Here is a 17737-nt window from a genome sequence, read left to right as displayed (position 1 = left end):
ACATTGAATACACATACAAAAAAGGAACAGAATTGCTACAATAATACAGAGACCAGTTAGAACCTTCCAACCCCAGGCAGTAACCAACGCCCAAAACCATCCAGAAAAGGACCAAGTGCCGTTTTCTGTGTGGATTTCAGCTGCTATTTTATGCAGCTTATTAATGGCGTTATAAACGGATGGCGTATGATCAGGGATGAACACACAGCAGCTACTTCCAATAATTTTACAGGCTCCTCCTCGATCAGCTAGCATCACATCCAATACCATACGATTCTGTAATGCAACAATCCTGGTAATCTGTAATTCTTCCGTAAGATTCCCAAGAGCAGCAGCAGTCTGATTAGTCACAGCTTCTACCACTCTTGTTAATCTTCGGATCTTCCTACTATTCAAAGCAGCTCCAACAAAGAAAAACAGTCCTAAGTTGAAATCAATATACTGTTGCAAGCTAGTATCAGTTTGATCCACCTCATTAATAGATAGAGTACGTTTATATCTATTTACAGTCACATTATTCAGCAATTTCAAATCCTTATGATATGACGCGGGTGCTAGAAATACAGGAGGTAATAGGAATGATACATAGCATACCCCAGACCACCCAGCCGGCAAACGGTAATAACCTTTATTTCCACATACAAAATAGGTATTATGGGATGCTAGGAAGGTGCTATTATTTAACCCATCAATGTTTAACACAGTTATACAATCACTGACACCGACAGGGATAAAACCCACACTCTGGACGCACAGGTCCGCTTGGGCTTGTGCCACTTGGATTACAAATTTTTCCTTCCCCACAGTGTCTCTGGTATTCGTGAAGATATAGGGAATGGATTCATTGTCCGGTCGGTACTCTTCCCATTCCCAAATTGTCCCATTCGCTTGTGGATATCCATTCTTGTCCTGATGGCATTCTTTATTAAGTCTGAAAAGCAATCGTCCCACTGTCGGTTTTCGAGTGGCAAACAACAGAGTGTACCATGCTCTACAAGAGCCATTGTGAGAGAAAGGAAGGGGTATGAATGGCGTACCTCCTTTCTTCTGATGGGCTGGCATCATCCCACATATCCAACAGTTCGTAGCGTTCGTAGCAACGTGGGTGTGATGCAGCATCTGAATGAAAGTGTTATTCAAATAGGATTGTCGATGCTTCAACTCTTGGTATGGCAATGTATAAAAGTAGTGCTCCGCAGGCACTGGAGTCGTCAACACAAGTGTCTCTCGGGCAGGAGTTGCCTCCTCCACAAACCATGTGGTTGTACCAATGATAGCTACTGTTAGCATGAACCCCAGTGCACAAAGAATTTTCTTCTTCTCCATGTCAAAGGAAACAATACCCTGGTATCTTCCTGAAACTAAAAAGTCTGTCAGAACTCTTCCCCTTGGGCAGCGGTTGATTTCTTCACCAGCGGGCCAAGACGGGTGTCGCTACACTAATGCAGGGCTGATCCCCCCCCCCCTTGCCTCATCGGCTCTCCGTTTCACTAACCCATGGGCCGTTCTGACAGTATGTCCCGGTACTGTAAACCTCACTTCCTTGGTCGCAGATGATATCGCCTTCCTCCAGAAGTCGTGTGGTCCGAAAAGAGCTCCTCAGTGTCGTTTGGCTCTGCAGCACGGCCTGTCTCTGCTGCTAGGATGTCTCGTTGATCGGTCAGCACGGCAGACTCCACCAATCCGGGCGGTACCTTTCGACAGTGCAAGGAATGGATCCAATTCTTCCTGTTCGAGACTCGCACAGCCGTCCTCGTTGCAAGAAGGACTTGCTCAGGTCCGACCCATCTCGGCTCCAAACTGTTCGATCTGTCAAAAACCTTTATCATCACATGGTCTCCAGGCCGGAGACCATGTCCTTCGCCAGTAGACCAATCAGGGAGCGCCTCTCGGACCTGTTGATGAATAGAAACCAAGTTATCCGTTAACTGTGCCAGGTAATCACTCATCATCACACAAGGTACATCATACACAGCCTTAGGTCTTGGTGGACCCCAAATATTCATTGGGCGTCCAAATACAATCTCATAGGGTGTAAGGCCGGTTCGGGAGTGTGGCACCGACCTAATTGACAATAACGCCAGTGGCAAAGCGTCTGGCCAAGTCAAAGACGTTGAAGCTTGAATTTTGGCGATCTTAAGCTTCAGTGTACCATTATATTTCTCGACTAGTCCTGCAGACTGAGGGTGGAACACGGTGTGGAACTTCTGGGTGATGCCTAGGCCCTTCAAGACATACTTTATAACATCTGCTACAAAGTGAGGGCCATTATCACTCCACAGAAGTCTACAGACGCCGTATCGGGGGAAAAACTCTTTCAGCAATAGCTTCGCTGTAGTCATTGCAGTATTGTCTTTCGCAGGGTACGCCTCGACCCATTTACTAAAGGCGCAAACCACTACTAGAACATACTTCAAATTGTTACAGCGCTCAAGCTGGATGTAATCCATCTGCAGAACCTCAAAGGGTGCAGTGGGTGTCGCAAATCCTCCTGCTGGAGTTCGCGTGCCTTTCCCTGGGTTATACTTCAGACAGATCATACAGGTCTGCACCACCCTCTTTGCCGTGCTAGCAATCTCTGGATGCTCCCAGACTTGGGTAAGCAATTTCACAATCGCGGAAGCTCCAACATGTGCTAGCCCATGTGCCATCTGGACCATAGGTTGTACAAAAGCCGTGGGTAATTTCCATCTATCCATCTGCTTATTTCTCCAGCAACCCTCATCATCCAGTTCTCCTTCGCTAGCCCATTGTTCCCGCTCTTTGTCAGAAGCGGTCTTTTGTATTTCTCGCACTTCCTCCTTCGCATCATGCCATCTCTCCACCTGTGACTTCACTACATACATGGCAGTAGTACCGGGCTGCATCGCAGTCTCCCGTGCTACTCGATCCGCTAACGCATTCCCTTCTCCAACCTTATCAACTACTTTCCTATGGGCACTACACTTAACAATGGCAATTTTCTTTGGGTATGTCAATGCAGTTAAAAGATTGTGGACTAGCTCCCCATGCATTATCTGCACCCCATGTGACGTTAGAAACCCTCTCTCCTTCCAGAGCAGGCCGAAATCGTGCGCTACTCCGAAGGCATAGCGGCTGTCTGTGTAAACATTCACACACAATCCTGTACTAAGCTCACACGCTCGTGTTAACGCTATCAGTTCCGCTGCTTGAGCTGATTTCTGTGGTATGCGTGCTGTCTCCACTATCGTCCGCAACGTGGTAATTGCATACGCTGCTGAAGCCGTACCATCTGGTAGCTTCAGACATGATCCATCTACCCACAATTCTCCATCTACCTCTGAAAAGGGCGTATCCTGGAGATCAATACGACCCTTTGTTTGTTCCTCAGTCACAAGAATACAATCATGCGCTTTCTGTGCCTCAGGCTGTGTCTCGGGGTATGGCAACAATGTGGCCGGGTTTAATGTCACGCACCTTTTCAACGTAATGTGAGGAGCTAAAAGCGTCAACTCATATCCCGTTAAACGGGCACTGGTCAAATGCTGCGTCTTTGTTTGATTAAGCAGGGCATCAACAGCGTGGGGAACTAACACCAACAGTTTATGGGACAACACAATTCCTTCACTTTGGCGTATTGACACAGCTGTCGCCGCTACCGAGCGAAAACACCCTGGTAATGCTCGGGCGACAGGATCAAGTACAGCCGAAAAGTATGCACAAGGGCGCTGCTTATCACCATGCATCTGTACTAAAACTGATAATGCACATCCATCTTTCTCATGCACATACAACGAAAAGGGTTTTGTATAATCAGGGGTCCCTAACACTGGTGCTGAACAAAGGGCCTGTCGCAATTGCTGAAAAGCAGCATCACACTCATCTGACCAAGGGATTGGGATAGGCGTATCTTTTGTCAAGAGGGCTAGTAATGGCTTAGCCATGTGTGAAAACCCCAGTATCCACTGTCTACAAAAAGAAACGAGGCCCAAAAATGCACGCACATCCTTCTGCGTGGATGGCCTCGGTGTGTCCAAGATTACTTGGATACGATCTGGTGTGAGTGCACGCCCCTCCTTAGACAAAAGGTGACCCAAATAAGTCACCTTTGGTCTACAGAATTGCAATTTCTTCCTAGAGACCTTGTGATTGTGGGAGGCTAAAAAAGAAAGTAAGGCTATCGTGCTTTTCTCGCACAACTCCAGGGTGTCAGCCGCCAACAAGATGTCATCGACATATTGAATGAGGGCGACCCCCTCGAGTAAAACAAAGGAATCCAACTGTCGCTTCAAAGCCTGACTATAGATACTAGGGCTTTCTGTGTAGCCCTGGGGAATTCTACAAAAACGATAAGATCTGTTGTTTAGTGTGAACCCAAAAAGAAATCGGCTATCCGGGTGAATGGGAATAGAAAAGAAGGCATTTTTCAAATCAATCACTGAGAACACGGTCGCCGTAGGCGGGACCAAGGTAAGCAACGTCGTGATATCGGAAACCACCGGGTACTGAGGTATCACGATCTTGTTTACCTCCCTCAAATCAATTATAAACCGATAGACCTTTGCATCCGTGTCCTTTTTCAAAATCGGGAGAATCGGACTGTTACAGATATTATAGGGAACTTCTTCCACTACTCCCACTGCGATCAAATCCTGCACAATCTGTATGAGAGCTTCCTCGCCCTCCTGGGAAATACGATACTGTGGGAGGCGTGGTAGCACCGCCCCCTCCTGGACACTAATGTGGACCGGAGGAATCACCATTTGTCCCACATCTGTGTCCGAAGTCGCCCATAAAGCTTGGGGGAGGGTAGCCAACAACACATCCTCTGAGATCGTACACATCCGCCCAGATCGGGGGTAGTTGTCATTTAAAATCACCCTCACACCCTCAGGGGAACAACGAATTGTAGCCCTAAAGTACTTTAACATATCAAGGCCCATAATGTTATCCGGTGTGTACGGAGCAAGCAGAAACGGACAAGGCGCAGAAAAACAATCAACTTTAAACGCAAGGGGCTGTGAAAGAGGGCTTCGGGAGAGTGTACCGTCAAACCCTACCGATGTAACTATTGAGCCGGATGGGGGAGCCCCCGGAACCAAGTACCTAGACAATGCACTACGTGTCGCTCCTGTATCCACTAGGAACTGATCAGTAGAACCTAAAACCTCAGCCGATACATAAGGACCCGTCTGATCGACCGGCACCTCAACTGATTCGGACCCCCATCCTACGCATTCCTATGCATGCTGAGAATCATGATATCCCGAATGATCGATGTCCGATACATGATACTGATGCTGGCGATCGAAAACGTTTGAGCTATCTCGATGCTGCCCAGCAGTGTCGAAACGGACATTATCGTTAGAATTTCCTCTAAAGTTCGAGAAGCCCCCTCTACCTCTCGGGCCACCCGGAGCGTGCCCCTGACGCGAAGCACGCAACGCTGGGCAATCCCTGGCCCAATGGCCCAACTGCTTGCAATACGCACACTGGTTCCTATTCAAATCAGATCGGCCCGAAGGGGGACCATAAGATCCGCCCCTTCCCCTATTATTATTACCCCGGCGGGGCGGGCCATATACTTGTGCTAACATCACTTTGGTTTTGAGATCTTTCGATTTCTTCTCCTCCTGGCCCTTCGCCTCGTGCTCCTGACGCTCATAATACTGAGCGATGGTCAGAAGGGCCGTCGGTGTCGCGGAGGACCAAGAACTCTCACTCGCTTTTAACCGGGCCGCAACTGCCGGCAGCAGATTGGCCACATATTTGTCCGCGAAAAGGTGGCGGCCTGTGTCGTCGGTAAGCGACTGGCCACTAAAGTCATGGAACGTTTCTTCGAAGCGCGTGAAGAAATCTGCAACTGACTCATCAACTTTCTGCTTACATGCCGCTAACATATTCCAGTCAATCTTTTTAGGGGGGATTATTGTTTTCAATTTAGCCACAATAGCAGCAGGGAGATCTAGAATATTCTGGGGTGGTTTCTGTGCAGGCTTCCGCTCCCTATCCTCATCCTCAAGGTCAGACCACCGGGCCTTGAAGGCAACCGCATCATCTACCTTCCGGACAGAGCGCCACGTATCCGGCGGTAGGATAAGGCCAAAGAACAGGTCTATATCCGCTAAGGTCATAATGCAAGAATTCAAGGCCCCCTCGACTTCTTCATAGAAGGCCGCTGGATTCTTGCGGGGGTCAGGCAATGCATTCTTTAACGCCATAACATCGGCCCTATGCCAAGGAGTATAAACCCAATTATACACAAAATATCCCCGAGCATCGGCAGAGTTAATGTCCGAGCTAGTCCCTGCTCCTTTCGGAGGGACATACAAAGGTGCCGCCTCTCGCATCGGTTTAGCATGCACTACATTATCCTTATCTGACTGGGAGGTGGATGAGTGGCCCCCTGCCGCAACTGAATCCGACCGCTTCTCCTCCTCCGCTCGTTGGCGTGCTTTCTCTCGAAGGGCCAGCACCTCGTCCCGCAAGGCGAACAGCCGCCGAGCCGCCTCAGGAGCCTTAGAGGGAGAAAAAGCACCGTTACGTATTGCTCTGGCATCCGACGACACTTCGTCAGGCTCAAAAACATGAGAATATTTTCGGAAAGCATTAATCACTTCATCCGCGAAATGACCCAGAAAATACACTTTATCTCTCTCCTGCCATGGCCCCCAAATTTGAAATAATTCCTCCATGGATACCTTGCCTTTGAGCGCACGGAAGGAAATTTGCCGAAGCTCAGCCATTTGCTCGGCCGGCAGCATGGACCGTGTGTCTACCTTACCCGAAGCCGGGTCAGAATCTTGCGGCCGCGGAGCGGATGCGCCAACATAAGGGGGCGGAGAGCGATCTAGCAAATAAAAATCATCATCAGGATTATTAAGGACAGGATAAAGCGGCTGGCGAACAACATATTGACCCGAAACTTGTAGCCTACGCTCTTTCTCTTGTCTGTCCGTTTGCTCTTTGTCCTCCCGATGCTTCGCTTCCTGCGCTCGCATATGATCATTCTTCCGTTGCTCTTTATCAAACAGCGCTTTCTCACGCTTCTCTCGCTCACGCACTTCCTTCACCCATAATCGCACACACTCAAACATATCCTGACGAGCACGTCGCTTACACATACACTGTTCCACATACTCAATCTTACGTATATCAAACGATCCATACAAAGGCCATCGCAACTCAGGATCCTTCTTGGTATATTTCCTCCACAACGTGCTGTACATTATGGAAGAAAGACCATGCTTCACGTACATATCCCTATTAGGAGTCCCCTCTGGGGGAGCTGGAGCAGATTCCTCGAGGTTCAACCGGTTCCCCAAACAGCAGCACCACTTACGGAGTGCGCTAAAAGCAGGCATGCTAGGAATAATGCAAAATATGCAGTATTATCAAGTAAAAATGGCACTTAATCGTTGCGCCGTTCCAAATTTACACAGCTCCGGAGAAATTTCTCCACATTACCTGCCTATATGTGTTGCAACGCATATATTTTCACAAAGACAAATTCAAAATATGACTAGTCACCATCAATCAAACTCAAATAGCCAGACCAGGCTTCAAAACTCGGAGCAAGTACCGTACAACGGTTCTTACCAATCAAGAGTCCAGGTTCCAACTGCCAAGCTCCACAATCGCCCAAACGGCTCTCACGGCAGGACCGACAGAAGAGGTCTCAGTCGATGACCGGCGCCACCCAGATGGTCAGCTCGGAAGGGAAGGAAGAAAAACCTCGGGATGCCAGGGCTAAGACGCCGCTGGCAGTGATCACATCCCCGGCCAAACTCCTCACCTTCGTCGCGACCAGTCCTTCGAGCATCCGAGTCGCCGATGAGCCCCACGTGACGGGCGCCAATTGATGAATACAAGCCCCAGCTAGGCCCGCAAGAGACAAGGGTTCGCTCTTCTGTAACGAGATCTATAAGGAAGTTGGCACGGAAACTGCAAAGTACAAAAACAACGTTTATTAACCCTTAAGGGTGGTCCTACAATCCACACAACACTCTTCAGTATTGCAAGGAGTAGCACACAGAACTTGCGTACACAGTCCCCTTTTATACACAACAGAGGGGCTCATGAGTGGGTGGATACCACATGAAGTCGAAGAACATTACCATTTAGGGTCATTCTCGATACCAAATCAATACATGGGCGGAGCTACCACATTCCTTGGGCCCGCGAAAACACATAGTCAAGCAAAGCTAATTATAACAGATGTGGTCAAGTCTGGGCATGCGCCAGATGGACAAGAGGGCTATTTATAAACTGTTGCTAGGCAGATTACAAGAGCAACTAACACAGAGGTCGGACTCTCCTCGTGGTGAACACATGGCAGCATGTCAATACAAAATGGAGTCCGGACTTCGGCCAACATAAGGAGGGAAACACGATAAAAGGGGGAGCATTAATGTTTTCAGTAAATGCTTAATCACATTCTGCTTTAATTTACAACACTCCCTCTCTGTCCCCCTCTCCCTCCCTCTGTGTGTCGGCCTCCTCCCTCTGTCCGTCTTCCTGTGTCTCCCTCCCTCTCTGTCCCCCTCTCCCTCCCTCTGTGTGTCGGCCTCCTCCCTCTGTCCGTCTTCCTGTGTCTCCCTCCCTCTCTGTCCCCCTCTCCCTCCCTCTGTGTGTCGGCCTCCTCCCTCTGTCCGTCTTCCTGTGTCTCGCTCCCTCTCTGTCCCCCTCTCCCTCCCTCTGTGTGTCGGCCTCCTCCCTCTGTCCGTCTTCCTGTGTCTCCCTCCCTCTCTGTCCCCCTCTCCCTCCCTCTGTGTGTCAGCCTCCTCCCTCTGTCCGTCTTCCTGTGTCTCCCTCCCTCTCTCTCCCCCTCTCCCTCCCTCTGTGTGTCGGCCTCCTCCCTCTGTCCGCCTCCCTGTGTCTCCCTCACTCTCTGTCCCCCTCTCCCTCCCTCTGTGTGTCGGCCTCCTCCCTCTGTCCGCCTCCCTGTGTCTCCCTCCCTCTCTGTCCCCCTCTCCCTCCCTCTGTGTGTCAGCCTCCTCCCTCTGTCCGTCTCCCTGTGTCTCCCTCCCTCTCTCTCCCCCTCTCCCTCCCTCTGTGTGTCACCCTCTGTCACCTCAGCCCTGCTTCCTAGGCACACACTTTTTGCAGATCTTTGACTGGCCCTTGGCTTGTTGATGTGAGTTTCTTTCTGACCAGCAGGCACCCATTGGGTGTAGTGTCTGTGTCTGCGCTGCTGCTGTGGTGGTGTGTGCTGCCACTCTTTCACAGTGTTGGCTGTTCATTAGCTGCTGTCATGTGCAAAAAAGTGCCTTCACCCCCATGTGTTAATGCAAGGCGTCCGCCATTTGCTGGCAAGTCTTTCCTGTGTGGGGACACACTGTTTGTCTGGCTGTGACCTAGGCCATATGGGCAGAGGGCATTGCTGTCTGCTTCTGAGTTGCACTATGTGAGTTTTGGGGCCCACACTACCGCCATCCGGGTTACCGTGTCTTGTGTTGGTGTTTTCTGTGGCCTGTGACTTGACATTGTCCAGCTGGGTGCATTGGGCATGGTGGCGCCAGTGGCATGTGCGTGTTCATGGAGTGTGGTTGAGTCATGCAATAGCTTGGGGTGGTTGCGTGCCTGTTTGTGAGTTTGGTTGTGGATGACGTTCCCCCCATGTGAGGTGAGTTGTTTGTGTACTCACCCGGGTCTCGGAGTCCGTCTAATCCGTCCACTGCCTCCACCGGCAGTATGGCCATCACCCTCTCCTCCCAGGGATGGTAGTGTACGGGTCTGCGGGACGGCCCTCCTCCAGTGACGTTGGCCTGGTTGTGTTCATCCGTCATCTTGGCTCGGACCCTCCTTCGCAGATCGTACCACCTGGCTTGGCATTCCTGCTTGTTCCTTCTGGTGTCTGCAACAGCATTCACAGCATCGACGATGGTCTGCCACATGGCTGTTTTTGCTGAAATGCTGGTCTGTCTGACCAATGTTCCAAAGAGGTGTGGCTCGACTCTGAGGATTTCATCGACAAGGACCTCCAACTCTCGGCTAGTGAACTTTGGATTCTTGTTAGTGGGCATGGTGAGGGAGGGGTGTGGGTGTGAATGGTGGGGGGGTGTGTGTGGATGGTTGTGGGTATGTGGGTGTGGTTGTGCAGGTGTGTGTGTGAATGTGATGAGGGGGTGTTTGTGAAGGTGTGTGTGTGAAGGTGTGCAAGTGTAAGGTGTGGTTAAGGTTCTAGTATGGTGCTGTAGGTTGTCTGTGGGGTCTGGCAGCAGTGAGTCTGTTGCAAAGGCTCATGGTTTGTGTGTGTGGGCCCTTTTTATTGGTCCATTGGTGGGTGTGGCTGTGTTTGAACTTTGGGTGGGTGTGTTATAAGGAGTGGTTGTGTTTTGGGCCTCTGTTTTGGATTTTGGCAGTTGCAGGTCAGTGATTGTGTTGTTTTTGAGCTTGTTGGACATGTTTAGTGGCTTTGTGCCATTCGAATGGTGTATTCTTGTGTTGTTTTGCTTTGTCCTGGTTGTGTACGTGCGTTTTTAACGTGTGTCCGGTGTGTACTTCGGGCATTTTGTTGTACAGTGCTGTCCTTGTGTCTGGCTTGGTACGACTCGTACATGCGCGATGTTGTGTGAAGGTGCTGGTGTTGGGGCCTGGGGTACGCTCCATATGTACGCGGATGAGAGTACGGGTCGTACATACACGGTTGGGGGTACAACACGTACACGGGTGTACATACATGGGGGTACGACATGTACACGGGTGTACATACACGGGGGGACGACACGAACGTACATGGGTGTAAATACGGGGGGGTACGACACGAACGTACACGAGGGGGGTACGACACGTACACGGGTGTACATACACAGGGGGTACGACACATACACAGGTGTACATACACGGGGGGTATGACACGTACACGGCTGTCCATACCCGGGGGGATGACACGAACGTACACGGGTGTAAATACGGGGGTGGGGTACGACACGAACGTACACGGGGGGGGTACGACACGTACACGGGTGCACATACACGGGGGTATGACACGTACACGGGTGTACATACACGGGGGTATGACACATACACGGCTGTCCATACCCGGGGGGACGACACGAACGTACATGGGTGTAAATACGGGGGGGGGTACGACACGAACGTACACGGGGGGTATGACACGTACACGGGTGTACATACAAAGGGGTACGACATGTACACGGGTGTACATACAAGGGGGGTAGGACACGTACACGGGTGTACATACACGGGGGTAGGACACGTACACGGGGGTACATACACGGGGGGGTACGACACGTACACGGGTGTACATACACGGGGGACGACATGAATGGACACGGGTGTAAATACGGGGGGGTACGACACGAACGTACACGGGGGGTACGACACGTACACGGGTGTACATACACGGGGGTACGACACGTACACGGGTGTACATACACGGGGGTACGACACGTACACGGCTGTCCATACCCGGGGGGACGACACGAACGTACATGGGTGTAAATACGGGGGGGTACGACACGAACGTACACGGGGGTACGACACGTACACGGGTGTACATACACGGGGGGTACGACACGTACACGGGTGTACATACACGGGGGGTACGACACATACACGGCTGTCCATACCCGGGGGGACGACACGAACGTACACGGGTGTAAATACAGGGGGGGGACCGACACGAACGTACACGGGGGGGTACGACACGTACACGGGTGGTACATACACGGGGGTACGACACATACACGGGTGTACATACAGGGGGGGTACGACACGTACACGGCTGTCCATACCCGGGACGACGACACGAACGTACACGGGTGTAAATACGGGGGGGGTACGACACGAACGTACGGGGGTACGACACGTACACGGGTGTACATACACGGGGGGTACGACACGTACACGGGTGTACATACAGGGGGGGTACGACACGTACACGGGTGTACATACACGGGGGGGTACGACACGTACACGGGTGTACATACACGGGGGTAGGACATGTACACGGGGGTACATACACGGGTGGGGTATGACACGTACACGGGTGTACATACACGGGGGGGTACGACACGTACACGGGTGTACATACACGGGTGGGGTGTACATACACGGGGGGTACGTCTCGAACGTACGGGTGTAAATACGGGGGGGTACGACACGAACGTACACGGGGGGTACGACACGTACACGGGTGCACATACACGGGGGTATGACAGGTACACGGGTGTACATACACGGGGGTACGACACATACACGGCTGTCCATACCCGGGGGGACGACACGAACGTACACGGGTGTAAATACGGGGGGGGTACGACACGAACGTTCACGGGGGGTACGACACGTACACGGGTGTACATACACAGGGGGTACGACACGTACACGGGTGTACATACACGGGGGGTACGACACGTACACGGGTGTACATACACGGGGGTAGGACACGTACACGGGGGTACATACACGGGGGTACGACACGTACACGGGTGTCCATACCCGGGGGGACGACACGAATGTACACGGGGGTACGACACGTACACGGGTGTTCATACACGGGGGTACGACACGTACACGGCTGTCCATACCCGGGGGGACGACACGAACGTACATGGGTGTAAATACGGGGGGGGGGTACGACACGAACGTACACGGGGGGTACGACACGTACACGGGTGTACATACACGGGGGGTACGACACGTACACGGGTGTACATACACGGGGGTACGACACATACACGGCTGTCCATACCCGGGGGGACGACACGAACGTACACGGGTGTAAATACGGGGGGGTACGACACGAACGTACACGGGGGGTACGACACGTACACGGGTGTACATACACGGGGGTACGACACGTACACGGGTGTACATACAGGGGGGTACGACACGTACACGGCTGTCCATACCCGGGACGACGACACGAACGTACACGGGTGTAAATACGGGGGGGGTACGACACGAACGTACAGGGGGGGTACGATACGTACACGGGTGTACATACACGGGGGGTACGACACGTACACGGGTGTACATACAGGGGGGGTACGACACGTACACGGGTGTACATACACGAGGGGTACGACACGTACACGGGTGTACATACACGGGGGTAGGACATGTACACGGGGGTACATACACAGGGGGGGTATGACTCGTACACGGGTGTACATACACGGGGGGTACGACACGTACACGGATATACATACACGGGTGGGGGTGTACATACACGGGGGTACGTCTCGAACGTACGGGGGCTGGGGGGAGTGTTGGGCGCGTATGCGGGCACATGTCTCCATGGTTGCTATGGGAGTTCGGTGCGGACGGTGTTTTTTCCATACGGTTGTAACATCGGATGCACGGGATGGATCGTGATTCCGCGGTCGGACTTCACTTTTCACATTTGTACGATAAATCGTCCGAGGACGTGTCGGACACATTTTCCGACCCGAGGACGTGTGGGGAATAATTCCCAATGCGATTCGTATGGTCTTTTTCCCATGCGAATCGTAATTGGCAGTTTGTACGGCACTTGTACGATTCGTACGGTAAAAAGACCGGATACGAGTCGTACGGGGAAAATTTTACCGGATCGTGATCGGCACCTGTATGTTCTAACTAAAACAGGAATAGACAAATAAACATTGAATGTTGGAGTAGAAGGCCTATCAGAGCCATTATTGGCCCGCTGCTACTCCACTGTCTTCAATAGAAGCTCCCAACATTCCAGTGGTCTAATACCTAGTAATATTTTATGCCTGCCTTATTAACCACATAAATCCATCACTTACTCATCTCAATCCATGCTTCTTGATGCAAGGATTGTGGTTAGGTAGAGGAATCAAGTGGTCAATACTAATGTGTTTTTTTGGCAAGACATAGGGTTTAAGATATATACTTATTTTAAAAGAATTTGTGCATAGGGTCAGTCGGAACACATTCTGAAATATAAATGGCTGTTTTTGTTTACAGCTTTTAGTGTCCTTTGTTCCCAGAACCAGAAAGTGTCCTTCATTTTCATAGCACCTAGCAACCTTGAGTTGCCCTCCAAAAAAACCTGGTATGTTCATTTTGGCATGACATATAGCTTAAAGGTGGCTAAATGCAGGATTGTCTCCGAAATTTATAGTTTAATATATTTTTCTTGCAGCATGAATAGACTTCTGTTAGAAATAGGATTTCTGGTTGGCTTAGGATTGCGCCAAAGTCAGGCAGAAACCACCACTCTAGTCAGGGCAAGGAAGTTACACGCCAAAGATAACCCCTGCTCACCCCCTTGGTAGCTTGGCACGAGCAGTCAGGTTTATCCCGGAGGCGATGTGTAAAGCGTTTGCGCGCGCACCCAGCAACAACACCCCAGGCCCACCACAAAGGAAACTCCACACAAGGTATTCTATAAAAATAGCCTTTGTATTATACACAACACATTAGATAAAAACACACACTTTACAATGTGCAAACAGGCACGGGCAGAATTTACAAGGGATTATATATACAGGGGACAGGGCCACATGGACCACTGTCAGGAATTAGCACTTTTTAGAAATAGCACCTAGAACATAGGAATAAAATTACTGTAGCACAAAATAACATATATAGCACACAACCAGTAACTACTGGTATCAGGTAAGTACCACCTACGCAACCCTAACCACCTTAGGAGAATGTCACGCAGGGAACTAGGACTTCACTAGCACCACCTGTATTAGGAGAAACCAAACAACCACCTAAGTATCACAATACCTGTAGGGGTAAACGCACATTACACATGATGCATCACATTCAGAGGTGTAGGGAAGGAAAACACATGATGCATAAAAACCCTCAGCGGTGTAAAACAAGGCACATGACGCATAAAAATAACTTCAGAGGTGCAGATTAGGAACAATAGCGCAAAACTCACATTAGCCACCACCTGTGGCAGTCCCAAGGCCAACGGGCCTTGTCGGGGATCAAACACCCTGTGTCCAGCAAAGTCAGGGCGCGACTGCGCAGGAGGCGCAAGCCCAAGCGTGGAGGGCACAACCTACACGTTGCAGCTGCCCACTAAGTGCTGGGCAGCTGGGGAAAGGGGCGTGGGCACCACTGTGCCCATTAACACAAATCTGTCGCACTTGGAGCCTCTCTGGGCTCTTCAAACAAGTAATTTGCCCCCTACGTTGGAGCTACACTGAGCTCTATGCAAATGCGCCTCGTGGGAGTCCCTCTGGGCTCCACGAAATACTGCCCCGTCGTTGGAGCCTCGTGGGCTCTGAAGCGAATGTGGGGCAACGTTGGAGCGGCCCGCTGCCTTCCGGGGCCGCTCTACTGATAGAAGAAAAATGCCCCCTAGTAGGTGGAGCCTCAACCGGGCTCTGAACAACAATGCGCCTGGCTTGGGAGCGACTTCGCGCCCTTCCCAACAATCAGGCCGCCCCCACTCACCGGGACTCCGTAACAAATATGCCCCTGTAGGCTGGAGCCTCGTGGGCTCTCAATCAAAAATGCCCCGTGGAGCCTCCGAGGCTCTCAATGACAATGCTCCCGCCGTTAGAGTGGCCCTGGCGTGCCGAGCAGCAGGACACGCACGGGGCGCTGCAGGGGAGGTGGGGGCCTCCTCTCTGGGGCCCTTGTAACTACAATCACCCCCACACTCACCGGGACACTGTACGCGCTGACTCCCTGTCTCCTCTCACCTCCACCGGAGCGCGGGGTAGGCTCCCGGCGGCTTCCGGTTCGTTGCGGGCCTGACAATGTCCCGCCGCTGCCTGCCTGACTTCTGGTTCGAGGCAGCCAATGGGAGTGCGGCGATTCTTCTCCAGGGCCGCCAATAGCAGCGCGGCCCTGGAGGTGTGGAGGCGGGCACAGTGCCTCCCAGGAGATCCCCGGGCCGGCCGCGGCAATTCTAACGTGATATGAGGGGTGGGCACCCTCGATACTCAGCGCTCCTTGCGCTCAATGAAGTATAAAGCGCTCCCTGCGCTAAATACGAAATTTAAAGCGGGTCTCAGTAAAAATAAAGCGCTCCCAGCGCTATCAGCAAGGTCCAGCACCCAAGTCCTGGCAAGGTTCAGGAAAAAGGTCCTCCTAGGCAGGGGGGGCAAAGACTGGGCCCAGGGGCCAGCTCACAGGGCCCTCCAGCAGGGAGGCAGTCCCCAGTGGCGGTCTCTCCTGGCGCCCAGCAGCAGCAGGCCCCCCTCAAGTTAGGATCAGCAAGAGAACAACCAATGTAAGGGGACACAGCCCCTTTTTATACAGTAAAAGTCTTTGTCTGAAGGTGCAGGGAAGGGGCGAACCAGTTACATCTGGTTCCTGAGCACTTTGTTTTGCTCAGCCCCTCTCCCTATTCACTGGCAGGGCTAGGGTCATCAGACGCACCACAGGGGCTGGAGCCCGCAGTGTGTGGGGAAAGCCCTGTCCTATTCAGGACCCAGGTATACTCCTCCCCAGCCATCAGTATGCTAAACTCCCATTCACCACTGGGTGACTCCTCCTGACTCTGGGGATTTCCCTAGTCCGTCACATGACCTCCACCAGCCAATCGCCAGACAAGCCACACATTTCATACTGCACACTGAAGTGCCCACTTCTAGAAGTGGCACTTCCACACTAGGTACATGCGCGCCGCACACATAATCGCGCAGCATTCAACCACACGAGTCCGCACATACCAAACTCGGGCCTGCACACCCCACGCATCAGGAACTACCGGGACACATACATTCCCCCATGCATTCCTATGGGAGGGCAGGTCATCCTCACAACACGCACGCACTTTACCCTGGGACACAGCGGTAAAGTGCGCAGAAACCAAAAATCATTACACCAAGTCACCAATAAAAAGCAAAAAGTCTCGAGGGTGAACCTGCCAGAAGGGCCAAGTCCAACACAACCCCCTTCCAGCCAAAACGCAGGGTAGACCAATCACCACCGTGATGGTCTTCCCTGCTTGGGGCGATAAAACACGGACGCAGGCCCGCAACGGCAGGGACACTCTCCAGTTTTACGCCACTCTGAACTCACATGGTTTCCTCTGAAAAAACTCGGCGGACCAGCTGGGCTACCCCCCTGGTACTCCTCAGCTGTCCGTGGCCAGGACCAGGCCCTAGCCCATCTAGGCGCCACTGGTCCTTGCCCAACCACAGAGTGGGGGGTAGTAACCCCTGGCACATAGTGACCATTTTCCACTCTACCCCTCGTCAGGGCAGTTCTAAACTGCCACGGATCCTCCAGCCTAGGGTCTATACCCTCAAGCTGACCAAAAGTCACGGGTGAGGCTCTCCTCCCCCTACCTCTTCTTCTAGGGTTACGCCCTCTCTTCCTCTGAGAGGCGACCCCGTAACATAACTCACCAACCAGCTCAGGACCCCTCCCTGAGAACTGGTCTCCCAACCTAGGGTTTAACCCCTCAGGTTGCACCGGGGTGAGAGGTGGGCTCTCCCATCCTCTGCACCCCCTTCCAGCGTCCTGCTCCCTACCAGCTGGGGCGGTACCTCTGGAAGAAGAACCGGTCAGGACACTGGTTACAGTAGTCCGACCCTTCAGGTCAGGCTGCTCCTGAACCTGGCCTCCCAACCTCTGGTCTAGAACCTTCGGTGGAATAATTGCCTGGCACTCCAGGACTTCTGGGGACTTACACACCACCCCCCTGAGGCTGACACATGACCCATGTGTCGTGTGACTGTCTGTCTGGCGCAGATCTCCTGTCCCCTGTCCACCTGACAGTGCGTGAAGATCCCCCAGAACAGAAGTGGCACCACCCGGGTCCCCCCAAGAAGATCTAGCCCAACTGGCTAGTCCCTGGTCCACTGGTGCATCCACTGCGAAA

This window comes from Triturus cristatus, chromosome 10, assembly GCF_964204655.1.
Source record: "Triturus cristatus chromosome 10, aTriCri1.1, whole genome shotgun sequence".
Taxonomy (NCBI): domain Eukaryota; kingdom Metazoa; phylum Chordata; class Amphibia; order Caudata; family Salamandridae; genus Triturus; species Triturus cristatus.
The sequence above is the reverse complement of the archived record's forward strand: the minus strand, read 5'-3'. Positions refer to the sequence as shown.